This window comes from Helicoverpa zea, chromosome 7 (genome assembly GCF_022581195.2).
Source record: "Helicoverpa zea isolate HzStark_Cry1AcR chromosome 7, ilHelZeax1.1, whole genome shotgun sequence".
NCBI lineage: Eukaryota > Metazoa > Arthropoda > Insecta > Lepidoptera > Noctuidae > Helicoverpa > Helicoverpa zea.
Window position 1 is genome coordinate 5336498 of NC_061458.1, and position 12431 is coordinate 5348928.

Genomic DNA, 12431 nt, shown 5'->3' on the forward strand with positions numbered 1-12431 from the left:
TTAAACCACTGAGAACTAGTGAAGGATAACATCGTGAAGAAACAAACCTTTGGTAAATCTGCATTTTCGAAGGATGGTTATCAAAGCTTGTTAAAACCATGACCTACTACGCGTATTGAGTTTCATTTTGGGTTTCATTCATATAACTTTCCTGCCTGCCTAAGTGGAACGTTAAAAATGACAACACTACATTATACCTAAGTAATTACCAACTTTTTGGTTTACCTCTCCAAAACAAGGCACCGGTTTTAAAGCCGCTGCTAAGAATATTTTTCCTTGCTGAGCCTGCTTCTTTGAATTTTAAATATTTTTCGTTTTGCGCAGAATTAAAGCGGGTCCATTAGTCATTTCCTTTACAGCCCTTGGCTTGAAATGACACAAACAAGAAGCGATTTGGCGCACTTTATGGCTGCATACGGTAATAAAGGAGGTAATAGCGCGTAAGAAGTCAGGTACCCGGTTCATTGTATACAAGTACCGTCGTACGAAGGCAATTGCTGGAATCGCTAGCATTCGTCGTTTACGACATTTTGCTATACTAGTTCCCTCGCTATGATTTTAGTATTCAGTTCGGAAGCCGAACTCGCCTGTAGTAGTGTTTGAACAGGGAAAACACGAGTTCGTGACTTTTGACAACGTTACATTCGGGATTTGTGAGGTTTTTGCATGTTATTTAAGGTTTTGCGTTTGGCAAACTAATAGATAGGAAAATTTAAGATAATTCGAATTAGGATATACAGGAATACAATAGTTTTCGATTAAATATTTTAACCCTAATATTGTGAAATATTTTCTGCATTCATAACATTGTTCGTCACCTAAGTGGGGATATCAATAACTTCAATCAAGCCAAAGAAGCAGGACAAAATAAACTTCTCAATCTCTTATATTTAAACTCAAAGTTTCTTTAGAAAAGGGTTGAAGAGTACCAAAAATACGGTAATGAAAATTGAAAAAAAAAATCTTTCAGATGAAGCTAGGCGAAAAGATAAAGAAAAACTTTCAAGAAACTGTTTGCTTCCCGCTTCGAAACTATGAACTCAATATTGAGGAGTTATTTTGTTTGCAATGTAATTTGAAGCAACCGTGATGCCCAGGAACAATTTAAAATGCATCATCGTAAATTTAAAGTACCCCTTAAAAGGCGTGCTTGCAATTTCGTGCAGTAATGTGAAACACTTTTCTTTATTACGAATATTACAGTGTAGCTATCTGGCCGCGTTCGTGGTGAGGCTGTGCTCGCCAAAAGTATAATTAAGAGAATAACGCAGATGCCAGCGACATATGTTTCGTAGACGGTCACGTATTTTGTAATGGTTGATTAAAATGAGTTTTTATTTATTCTGTTTTTTAAGTCGCCATGGCTCTTAACATAAAAGGAAATTACATATTAGCACTAGTATTCGGATCAAAGACGGTGTACGAATAAAGCCTGCTGCAGACAGGATTTGACGAAGGTTCTATTAAGAAGGGCTTACTTTCCTTAGTCTGACATATTATTTAGTTTGCGAAATATACAAACAAATGCAATAACGCGAAATATGCTTTTGTGCGTGTGTCACTGAACTAATATTATCGCGAAACTTTTCTCATTCCCTTTGATTTATTGAGAAATGTTTTTGAAAGTTAATAATTATGATTATTTACTGAGTTCTGATAAGTAGGTACTATCATTTAGGTAGTAAATACATTTCCATGAAATAACTAATAGACACGCTCAAAGAATATATTTTAAATTATTTGCTTTGGCTATTAACAGCGTCCCGGAGGAACTACTTCCAGCATCGGGATAAAATATAACATATTATTTTGTTATCTGGTGATTATGATACATTGGTGAAAAGTTTCATAATTTATTGGTTCATGCTTAAAAGAGTAACAAACATCCATCCAATATATTATGTCGAGCCAAACTTTCCATTTAAAATATAATTGCTATGTGATGTAATAGGCATGTCTTTATATGCTATTCGTTTTTTGTCAAAGAAATGTAGAAAAACATCCTCCTCTCAACTTGTTACTTATCTCTCATAAAAGGAAAAGTTATGCAAAGAATGTTTTGTTAATTTAAAAGCTTCTGTAAAGGTCTTATTTTTTATTTGGAATTTCATAATATTATTAAATTACAGAGTACTGTCGCCTAAAATAATCTTCTAAATAATTGATATATTTTACTGTTTATGCAGAATTAATTCATCTTCTTTAACTTAAATAATAATTCATCAAGGCAACTTTGTTGGAAGTATTAGGAGGATAACCACTTAGAGATTCGTTAATCATGAGCCTTATCTACCTTGCTTTGTTCTACTGTGAAGTCTAGGTCTGTCCTTACTACTCATGGTGACTGAAGTGATTAAACTAAGATTATTGACTTCATGTATACGCTAACATAAAAAAATAACATATTTTGCAGCTCTCACTTTGTTATGCGTATTTTTTTCCAGAAAGGAGGCAAAATATACTACATACTTCTTCCAAAAACTATTTCTTTGCAAAAATATTATTAGCAGCCGCGGAATTCTAGAAAATTGGAGAGTGCAAAGAGCGCTATATGCGGCATTAAATCTGTGCACCCCGCCGCGGTGCCCCAGGGAGTTCCCAAGTTGTTCGCATAATCTTTATAATATTTCTATTACTTTCAGCGACTAAGGAAATTGGGGAATTCTCGGGAACACAAAATGGGGTATTTCTTTTTAAATTGGATTGACTTGCTGTTATGCAATTTGTGAAGTTAAGGTTTGATATTAAGGCATCTCTCAATATGCTACAAGAACGATATTCATGGCTACCCATAGAACACCACATAATTACCGAATTACTTTTTGGCATTTTTAAACTATGCTGGAGTAGAATCGGTAATAAAGAATCATCAATATTTCGAACCATCACAGCATTATGATAGTTCAATGAGATGTGAAATTTCAATGAAATAGTTCAATGAAATGGTCTAGTGGCAGCGTTGCAGGGCTTTGCATATAGACGTCTTTGATCTGCGACCAGCCAGACGTCGCGTCGTATAATCTGTTTGATGGACCGTGTCCGCTATCTACCGACGAGATCGAAATGCATCTACTAGTAGCAGGACTTGTCTGTGAAATGGAGATGATAAGGTTTAATATTGTTTGAATGATTTTATGTAAGGCGTAGTAGTCTATTTTCAAAAGATCAGTATACCTACTATATTTACAAACAAACTTTACTACTTCACGACTTTACTAGAAATAAAACACTATATACAAAACATATATATAAAAGAACATTGATTAGGCGTCGAAGTATTCCTGATAAAAATAAATTGATAGGTAGTAATTACAATGTTGTCAAAAATTAAATCTAAAACCGATACATGGTTCGATTTTATAGACACATCGTTCTACAAAAATGGTGTCAAAATACACACACCAGTAACGTACATAGTATCAGTAACATCATCGTATCGCACTCTACGCAAACACACTTCCAGTGTTTTGGAAACACAAAGGAATACACTTTTCCTAGTTCCAGGAGAATCCAAAGAAACAAAATTTGATACTGTAAAGGTCCTGAGAACGTTTTGGAGCGTGCTAATTAGTGTTCATGTTAGTACTATAATGGTGTTGTAAACATTTACAAAACCCCAATTAGGCCCTAGTATTATCACGGATTTATTCTATAGACACTACATAAAGGCTCTCACGGTGATAAGTCAGCTCTTTAGTTGAAATGTAAAAGTATCAAGAAACGCTCTTTAGTACTGAAATGGTGTTGTCTGCAACGTTTATGTAACTAAAAGTGCACTATAAAAGTAACCAAAACATGTTTTTGGAATCGAACCCGCGCCCTCATACTCGAGAGGTTGGTTCTTTGCCCACTAGATACCTATTTACAGAACAATGAAGGAGCGCTTCTTTGTCTCGATAAATGTAACAAACAATACTCATCATATCTATTACGTCTAAATGATCACACAGGTAATTGAGAAGTAAAGTCTCGCAGACTACAATTCCGAAACATTTTTGGATTACTTACGTCTTAACTTAATAAATAAATCTTGTAAGAAATTCTGAGTAAACACAGCCCAAAGGATGACATCGTTATTTTAATTAATATTTAATCTTGTCTACATTTTATTGATTTTATGGGCTACTTTGGGTTAAGAGAATTTATAATTTTTTCTTAGAAGCTCAATTAAGTTGCTTCGATGGAAATGGCTGCGGGTCCCAGTACCTACAGGCCGTTGAAAGCTTTTGCCGATAAAAATATATTTTGTAAGTAAAAAGGAATTACGATCAAAATGTTATGCCTATAGATTTTTCTTCGTGATGCATCTGTAACTTGGCTAGCTCTGACACATTAATTAAAGACTCCCGCATTGATATATTGCAACCACATGCGTGACTGTTACTTCAAAAAGGTGTTCTAGTTTGTTGCAGCTTAAGTTGTATTTAGTTTGAAGACGTTTGTTATTTGAATTTGTAATTGTTATTCTGTTTGACCCTAAAAAAGTCGTTAGGCTTGATTGGATGAGAAAGGATAGGACCGGGTGTTGTGACGTAGGCGGAGGCTTATGTCTATCAGTGGCCGGTGATAGGCAAAATTGATTGATTGCTTCCCTACGGAATAAAAGCCGATTACAGATTCATAAAGAAATATGTTTACCTACCTATGTAACAAAACAAAGGTAGGTAAAAACTATTTTCGTTTCATAATGAATAAACGATAAAAGTTTTCAAAGAGTGAACTGCTTTCAAATGTATTTTCTACGATACATAAAAAGTATAATTTTATAGATAATTTTTATTAGTGAAAATATTTTTGTATCTTACCAACTTTAAACGTTTATGAGTACATAACTCTGTTATTGCGATAAATACTATCAGATTTGACTTCTTCATTAAAACGTAGATAAAGTGCTAAAGATTGCCGAAGTAACTTTCGCATGTAGTAAACACTTATGTGAATGCGATAAGCCAATTGTGTAAACGACTACTTGTTCGCTGAACTCATAAAATCAATGCTTATTTGCCAAGTTTAGCTCTTAACGGTAAGAATTGGGTCGGGCATTATAAAGGGTCCAATCAAATGACGAATATTATTCGCAGCGGTGAATTATGTACAGGATTATCGGTAAGGTTGGCAATACTGAGTTAGCTTATTACCTGTAATATTATAATATAGTAGCAAGAGCTTTGAGCACCCACAATAATAACAGAAAGTTCGGACAAACTAATGCGCTTCCTAGACACATTGTCAACTTTTGCATTTATTGTCCTGGCAGTGTGCCAGGGTTTGCTGACCTTAACGGAACTGATTGATTCTTATGAGTGTGTTTACTAGCAGTAGTTATCTAGTTTATTTCCAGCGTAGAAACAGGAAATGACCTTCGACCATCACGTAAGAATATATCACCTGCCATTCATTGAAGTAATTCCCAAGCAGATTCATTTGATGACACTAGGAAAAGTCACTTGGCATGGGAACGTTGGCTCATAAAATATAAATCTGTCAATGTGTCATCAACAGCTTATGCATATAATTATGTGTTGTCGTTCGTGTAAAGATCTCGTGAACGCTTCGAATTAGACCACATTTAAAATAGATGCATCAAATAAAACATTTGCAGCATTTATGTCTTTGTAAAAGTTTCCATGGAATATTTCTACTGACCTCATGTACATGAGCAGAACGAGCACGTTGCCGAAAGCTCCGATTCCCGCCAGCAGGACGTAAGTGCTGCCAAAAGTGTACTGGATCCACGAGTCTGGAGGAGGGAACTGCAGCCAGTGGCTGTTGATTCGCAGCAGGTAGTCATCCGTAAACAAGCCTAATGAGCGCCACCTGTCCACCGGCCACCGCTCAATGAACTTCGCGACTAAAGCTAACTTATTTTCCGAAACACTGAGTGTTGTCGTCTCTACAATATCTACACTATTCTGATAAGAGGCGAAGTCGTTGACAACACCATCTGTCACTTTCAGTTTACTGCTCTCATCATTCAGTTGAATTTCGAAGTGGTCAGAGCTCCTTCTTCGCCTTTTCCACTGCTTTAAGTCATCCAAACAACGCCACAAAAAATCGTTATGACACTTAAACGGTTTCAATGCCACTATTTTTGTAATTTTACAGTATATGCACTTAGTTTTAACGCCTTGCATCTGAACTGTATAAGTTTTGTCCATCACACGTGTCGTCGTTTCAGAATTTAAACAGTAAACTATGTTAGAAGCCGCGACGAGAGCAAAGATTAATAAATTCAACATACTATTCACGTTGTATGTCGGAGAAGTCGTCGTGTGTCTATAAATTAATAGGACACAACCGTTCCCGATGGTTTCCGAGACAAAATGTTGCCGGTGCGTCACGGAGAAGCGAAATGTGTCCCGGTAAGGATGCGGTACTATTTTCTGTTCCCGACTAATCTCTTAACTTTCTCGGAGAGATGTTATTGTGAGGACAGAATATTGCAAGAATAGAAAACGTCCCTGGAGGGATATATTTAGACGTACGGAATACTGGAATAAAACATGCCACTACGATCGAAACGAAATATTAACTTCATTTATCACTTCATGTAAAACGTTTGTACGTTAAACGGCCAGGTAGAATCGTGTTCTTCAAGTGCTTATACCGTGCTTGAATATTTAAATACATGGATAATCTGGACTTACATCTTTGTAAGTAATTTCACCTACTGTATGTATAATATAAGGGTTTGGAGTTGTAAAGCTTTTTATGTTACAAAGGACCCGAATCTCATCTTCTATACCTACGAGGTTTTTAGGTCAATAAGTAGATGTTCAGGAAAAAAAGTTACAAAAAATGTTAACGTATATTTCATGGACAAAATTTTTTGTACCTTTTTAGATTGAATAATTAGTACCTTTCTATTCTAAAGTATTGTTTTTTATTATATAAAAATGAAGACAAAAGTGTCTAGAAATTATCAGGGAGTTTCATTGGGGCAACCCAGTTTTTATTGTGGTAGTAATTTCTGATATCAAGAGAGTTTACTATTTTACAATTTAAAAGCCGTAAAAAGATTACAACTTGAAGCATATTTTGATAACACACAGCCGTGGTTTTCATGAATAAAATGTTTATCTAACATCATGCTGTTACACAAAATAAATGCAGTTCATAAAACTCTACTCCCTTTATTCATGCAAATGGGCGTGTAAAGCCAGCTGATATCATCACAATGGTCTTACCTGAGATACATGAGCAAAACGATGACGTTCCCCCCGCAGCCTATTATAGTAAACAAAAAGTAAGAGCTGCCTAAAATCTTCTGCACCGATTCACTAGGAGGTGGAAATTGTAGCCAGTGTTCGTTGATCAAATCCAAATAGTTGTCAGAGAAAAACCCATACTCTCTCCATAGGGATACGGGCCAATTTTGCTTGAAATCCGCAAGTAATAAAGCGTGCTTGTTCACAGTCGAAGTGTTGGCTGAATCGCTAAGGTTTCTCGATTCGGGCGAGTCCGCTATTCTGTATGCCGTTTCGACGCTCGATTTGTTTGTGGACCGCTTTTTTCTATCTAATTGCATTTGTTGAACTTTTGTTATGCTTCCATAATTCCATAACTCGCGAACTTTTTTTACGTTACTTTCGTCGGCTTCGTTTTCCACTTGAATTAGATTTGGATATGGGTTCGTTAGTTCACAGTAGCATATAATTACAACTGAAATAAGTGCCACTAAGGTATTTAATTTCATTTTTGGTTAGTTTAATATTGTTTGCGACGTGTCGTCCGTATGGAATCTTGCGGTGTTTTACTTGGAGCAGTCAGGTCTATTTGTGTCGTCGTCGGTGGCCCGAAGACACTGGATGCTTAGCCGCCATTCTCCCGGGACCGATGTGAATTTATGCTGAAGTGGATTAAAGTGGCGTGCTTTTAGTAAAATCTGTATTGAATTGCCGGTTAATATGGACGTTATTAGGTTGATCGAGGACTCGCTGTAGTCGCTATGGTATATACTATCAGCTAGATGTATTATTACGTCACATAATTATATGGTACAGAAATATGTTTGCTCTGACATATTAATCGAGGAATATGTTGAGACAAGTTCTATTTTATTTAGTAACCATCCTAGACTCAGACAATACAAACAACAATAATATGATTTGATAAAGTGAGATAAATTGCTTTATACATCAGGCTTACCTAATACAATGACAGCATACATAACTTCCGTGGACTGAACAAATGATTGATTCTACTTGGTTTTTGGTGATATTCAATTCTCTTATTGTTTATGCTCGTGCTTTTTAGGATTCCGTACCCAAAGGTTAAAACGGGACCCTATTGTTTTCGCTCCTCTGTCCGTCCGTCCGTCTGTCACCTGGCTGTATCTCATGAACCGTGATAGTTATAGAGTTGAAATTTTCACAGATAATGTATTTCTGTTGCCGCTATAATAACAAATACTGAAAAATATAATACAGTAAATATTTGGGGGGCTTTCCGGCTACAACAAACGTTATTTTTGCTCTGGTACGGAACCCTTCGTGAACGAGTCCGACTCGCACTTGGCCGGTTTTTTCTATAAGTAGCTGAAGAGGTAGCTGTCATATTATATGACGCTACTGTAGTTATGTAGGTACGTATAGAATCAATAAATCCCCAATCCTACGTGATAGGTCATCGTATCTATACACAAGAATTAAAGCTTCTTTTACTTATTTATTTTAGTCCATATATAGTAGCAGTATTAACGCTGCGTCATTCACAAAGTGGATATCTGTCTTGGCAAAGAAATATGAAGTAGTCAGCAATTATTTGACGTATCGCCCGCCAAGCTTACCTTGGAACAAGTCTGCAAACATTTAGAGGTAATCACCATTCACATCTACCCTGACCCGAGACTTTGATGTTTACACTTACCTTTACGCTAACTTTGACCGAAATTATTTGATGATTTTTACTACGATCTGTGTTTACCCAACAGCTGTGTTTACCCCAGAGTTGAAACTGAATGCTGCCAGTTATTTTTAAATGTATCCCCTTTTACATATGGAGATTGAGATTTTCCTGTTTACTGACTTATTGGAGGTAAACAACTCGAATGTAAACAAAACTATATGTTTGTACGAATCGGAAGACATAACGTAGCAGAGGGAGAGAATAAAATGCGATCCGCACGTGTAGAAGGAACAAGGATAATTATTGTTTCCTTAATCAATCGCAATTGTTAATTATATATTTAATACAATTATCAACTGATTCCATCCAGGAAAATCTACGTTTTTTTTTGTTCGTAATCAAACTAATTAACATCTCCAATCTCAGATTCCAGAAACTCAAAACTAGTTAAATATAGGTATTTAAATATGAAGTATTAAAACATCTAATGATCGAAGTTACTGGAACTTGGGTAAATCAGAGAGAAACTTGGGAGCTTTCGATTCGGCTTGGATTTCAAAGCTCAATAATTTCAGAGAATTTCTTGATATAATTACTACGGGTGATATTGATATCTTGATGGAAGTATTGAAGTTGTTTGTCATGTTACACTAATTATTTTGATATTTTGTCTGTAATATTGTAAGAAGTTGAAACCGTGTTGACTAAGGTCACGTTATCTCTGCCTCATCCTTCTCAACAACAGTCCCTAATTTTAGATAATTACAACAACTTAAATGTCTTATTCACAACAGTACTAAATTATGTTCTTTAATTGGTAACCACTTGATCCTATTATGCCAATATTCCCAATTTGTAGAAGCTTATTGAGCGCATCGCTAATCTTGTGATTAATTATTTCATTGTGCAGACTCGCACCGAAATATCGGGTTGGGGAGAGTAACGAGTACATAATATAGCGTCATTATTACATAATATGCATGACCTTGTTAATAATAATAATGAGATTACGGACTATCGTTACGGCTCATGGTTTAATAGCCAAGGGCCCCGACCAACATCGTGAGGCTCTCGTTTGGCGGTTGGTCAAGAGACCGATTCAGAAGGCAGTCCTTCTTGATACGGTGCGTATTTTGAAGAGGTTTCTGTCTCTGGGTTTCTAAGTACCAGTGCTCTGGACCGATATCTGTGGACACCTATTTTATAATGTTTTTTTGTATTATATAAAAAAATATAATATGCATATAAGTTTTAGCATAAATAAATTGAATTATAATGAGAGGTTGAGAATAGCCACCAACTTACGTGATATGTCTTAAGTATATAGGTCAAAGATAGTACGTGTGTTTGTGTATGAATGTGTGTTGCATTATAGCGTTAGTACGTGTGAATAATGCCGCTTTAAATAAAGCTACTCAATATCTTTATACCAAACAAAATGACGTCACAGTTATGATGAAACCTATACCATTAAATAATTCGATAGCGACAGCACTGCCACTAAAACGCGATGCACATTGCACTTGGCATTGAATGGCGGTATTATCCGCAGTCGGTTGATAATTTTAGTCTATACCTTGCCAGCAATAGCTGCCGTAGTTAATTTTAATTTGTTTGTTTTGGTAATACCTTAAAACCAGGCTCGATTTATTTGATCTGACTGCTGAAATATAAGCTGGTTAAAGTACACACTACTGGAGCGGGGAAAAAAAGTTGTAACATTGATAAGTGTTTGTATGTCGCTAATTATAAAACAATAGAAAATTGATTGTGTCTTGCGTATATTTGCGCTCCGACCTACAACGGGTTAAGTAACAAAACATTATTGAAAACCACATTATTGGTAGCAAGTTTAGTAACATCTTTTAAAAACTGCTGATAAATATGAAGTCGAGTCTACCCCTACCTACCATTTAAAACAAATAGAAAAGGATTTGTCAGCCTCGAATTCTACAGTCACAAAATTGGGTCTGGAACACGTAAGAAAGTAATCTAATATTACCATTTTTGAAAGTCAAATGTGGAAATGGCTTCATTTTAATTCCTGACAGAAATTTGGTGTGCGAGTTTAAATAACTTTAAGCTTTTGTTCATAGTTCTACCACGCTGTCCACGAGGTTAGGTACGTTTATGGTAACTGCCTGCACCTGCACCCAACGTACTATACCTATTCATATTTGACACCTGTTTTGCCTTTCCGAATGTTTTTTAAACCACTGAGAACTAGTGAAGGATAACATCGTGAAGAAACAAACCTTTGGTAAATCTGCATTTTCGAAGGATGGTTATCAAAGCTTGTTAAAACCATGACCTACTACGCGTATTGAGTTTCATTTTGGGTTTCATTCATATAACTTTCCTGCCTGCCTAAGTGGAACGTTAAAAATGACAACACTACATTATACCTAAGTAATTACCAACTTTTTGGTTTACCTCTCCAAAACAAGGCACCGGTTTTAAAGCCGCTGCTAAGAATATTTTTCCTTGCTGAGCCTGCTTCTTTGAATTTTAAATATTTTTCGTTTTGCGCAGAATTAAAGCGGGTCCATTAGTCATTTCCTTTACAGCCCTTGGCTTGAAATGACACAAACAAGAAGCGATTTGGCGCACTTTATGGCTGCATACGGTAATAAAGGAGGTAATAGCGCGTAAGAAGTCAGGTACCCGGTTCATTGTATACAAGTACCGTCGTACGAAGGCAATTGCTGGAATCGCTAGCATTCGTCGTTTACGACATTTTGCTATACTAGTTCCCTCGCTATGATTTTAGTATTCAGTTCGGAAGCCGAACTCGCCTGTAGTAGTGTTTGAACAGGGAAAACACGAGTTCGTGACTTTTGACAACGTTACATTCGGGATTTGTGAGGTTTTTGCATGTTATTTAAGGTTTTGCGTTTGGCAAACTAATAGATAGGAAAATTTAAGATAATTCGAATTAGGATATACAGGAATACAATAGTTTTCGATTAAATATTTTAACCCTAATATTGTGAAATATTTTCTGCATTCATAACATTGTTCGTCACCTAAGTGGGGATATCAATAACTTCAATCAAGCCAAAGAAGCAGGACAAAATAAACTTCTCAATCTCTTATATTTAAACTCAAAGTTTCTTTAGAAAAGGGTTGAAGAGTACCAAAAATACGGTAATGAAAATTGAAAAAAAAAATCTTTCAGATGAAGCTAGGCGAAAAGATAAAGAAAAACTTTCAAGAAACTGTTTGCTTCCCGCTTCGAAACTATGAACTCAATATTGAGGAGTTATTTTGTTTGCAATGTAATTTGAAGCAACCGTGATGCCCAGGAACAATTTAAAATGCATCATCGTAAATTTAAAGTACCCCTTAAAAGGCGTGCTTGCAATTTCGTGCAGTAATGTGAAACACTTTTCTTTATTACGAATATTACAGTGTAGCTATCTGGCCGCGTTCGTGGTGAGGCTGTGCTCGCCAAAAGTATAATTAAGAGAATAACGCAGATGCCAGCGACATATGTTTCGTAGACGGTCACGTATTTTGTAATGGTTGATTAAAATGAGTTTTTATTTATTCTGTTTTTTAAGTCGCCATGGCTCTTAACATAA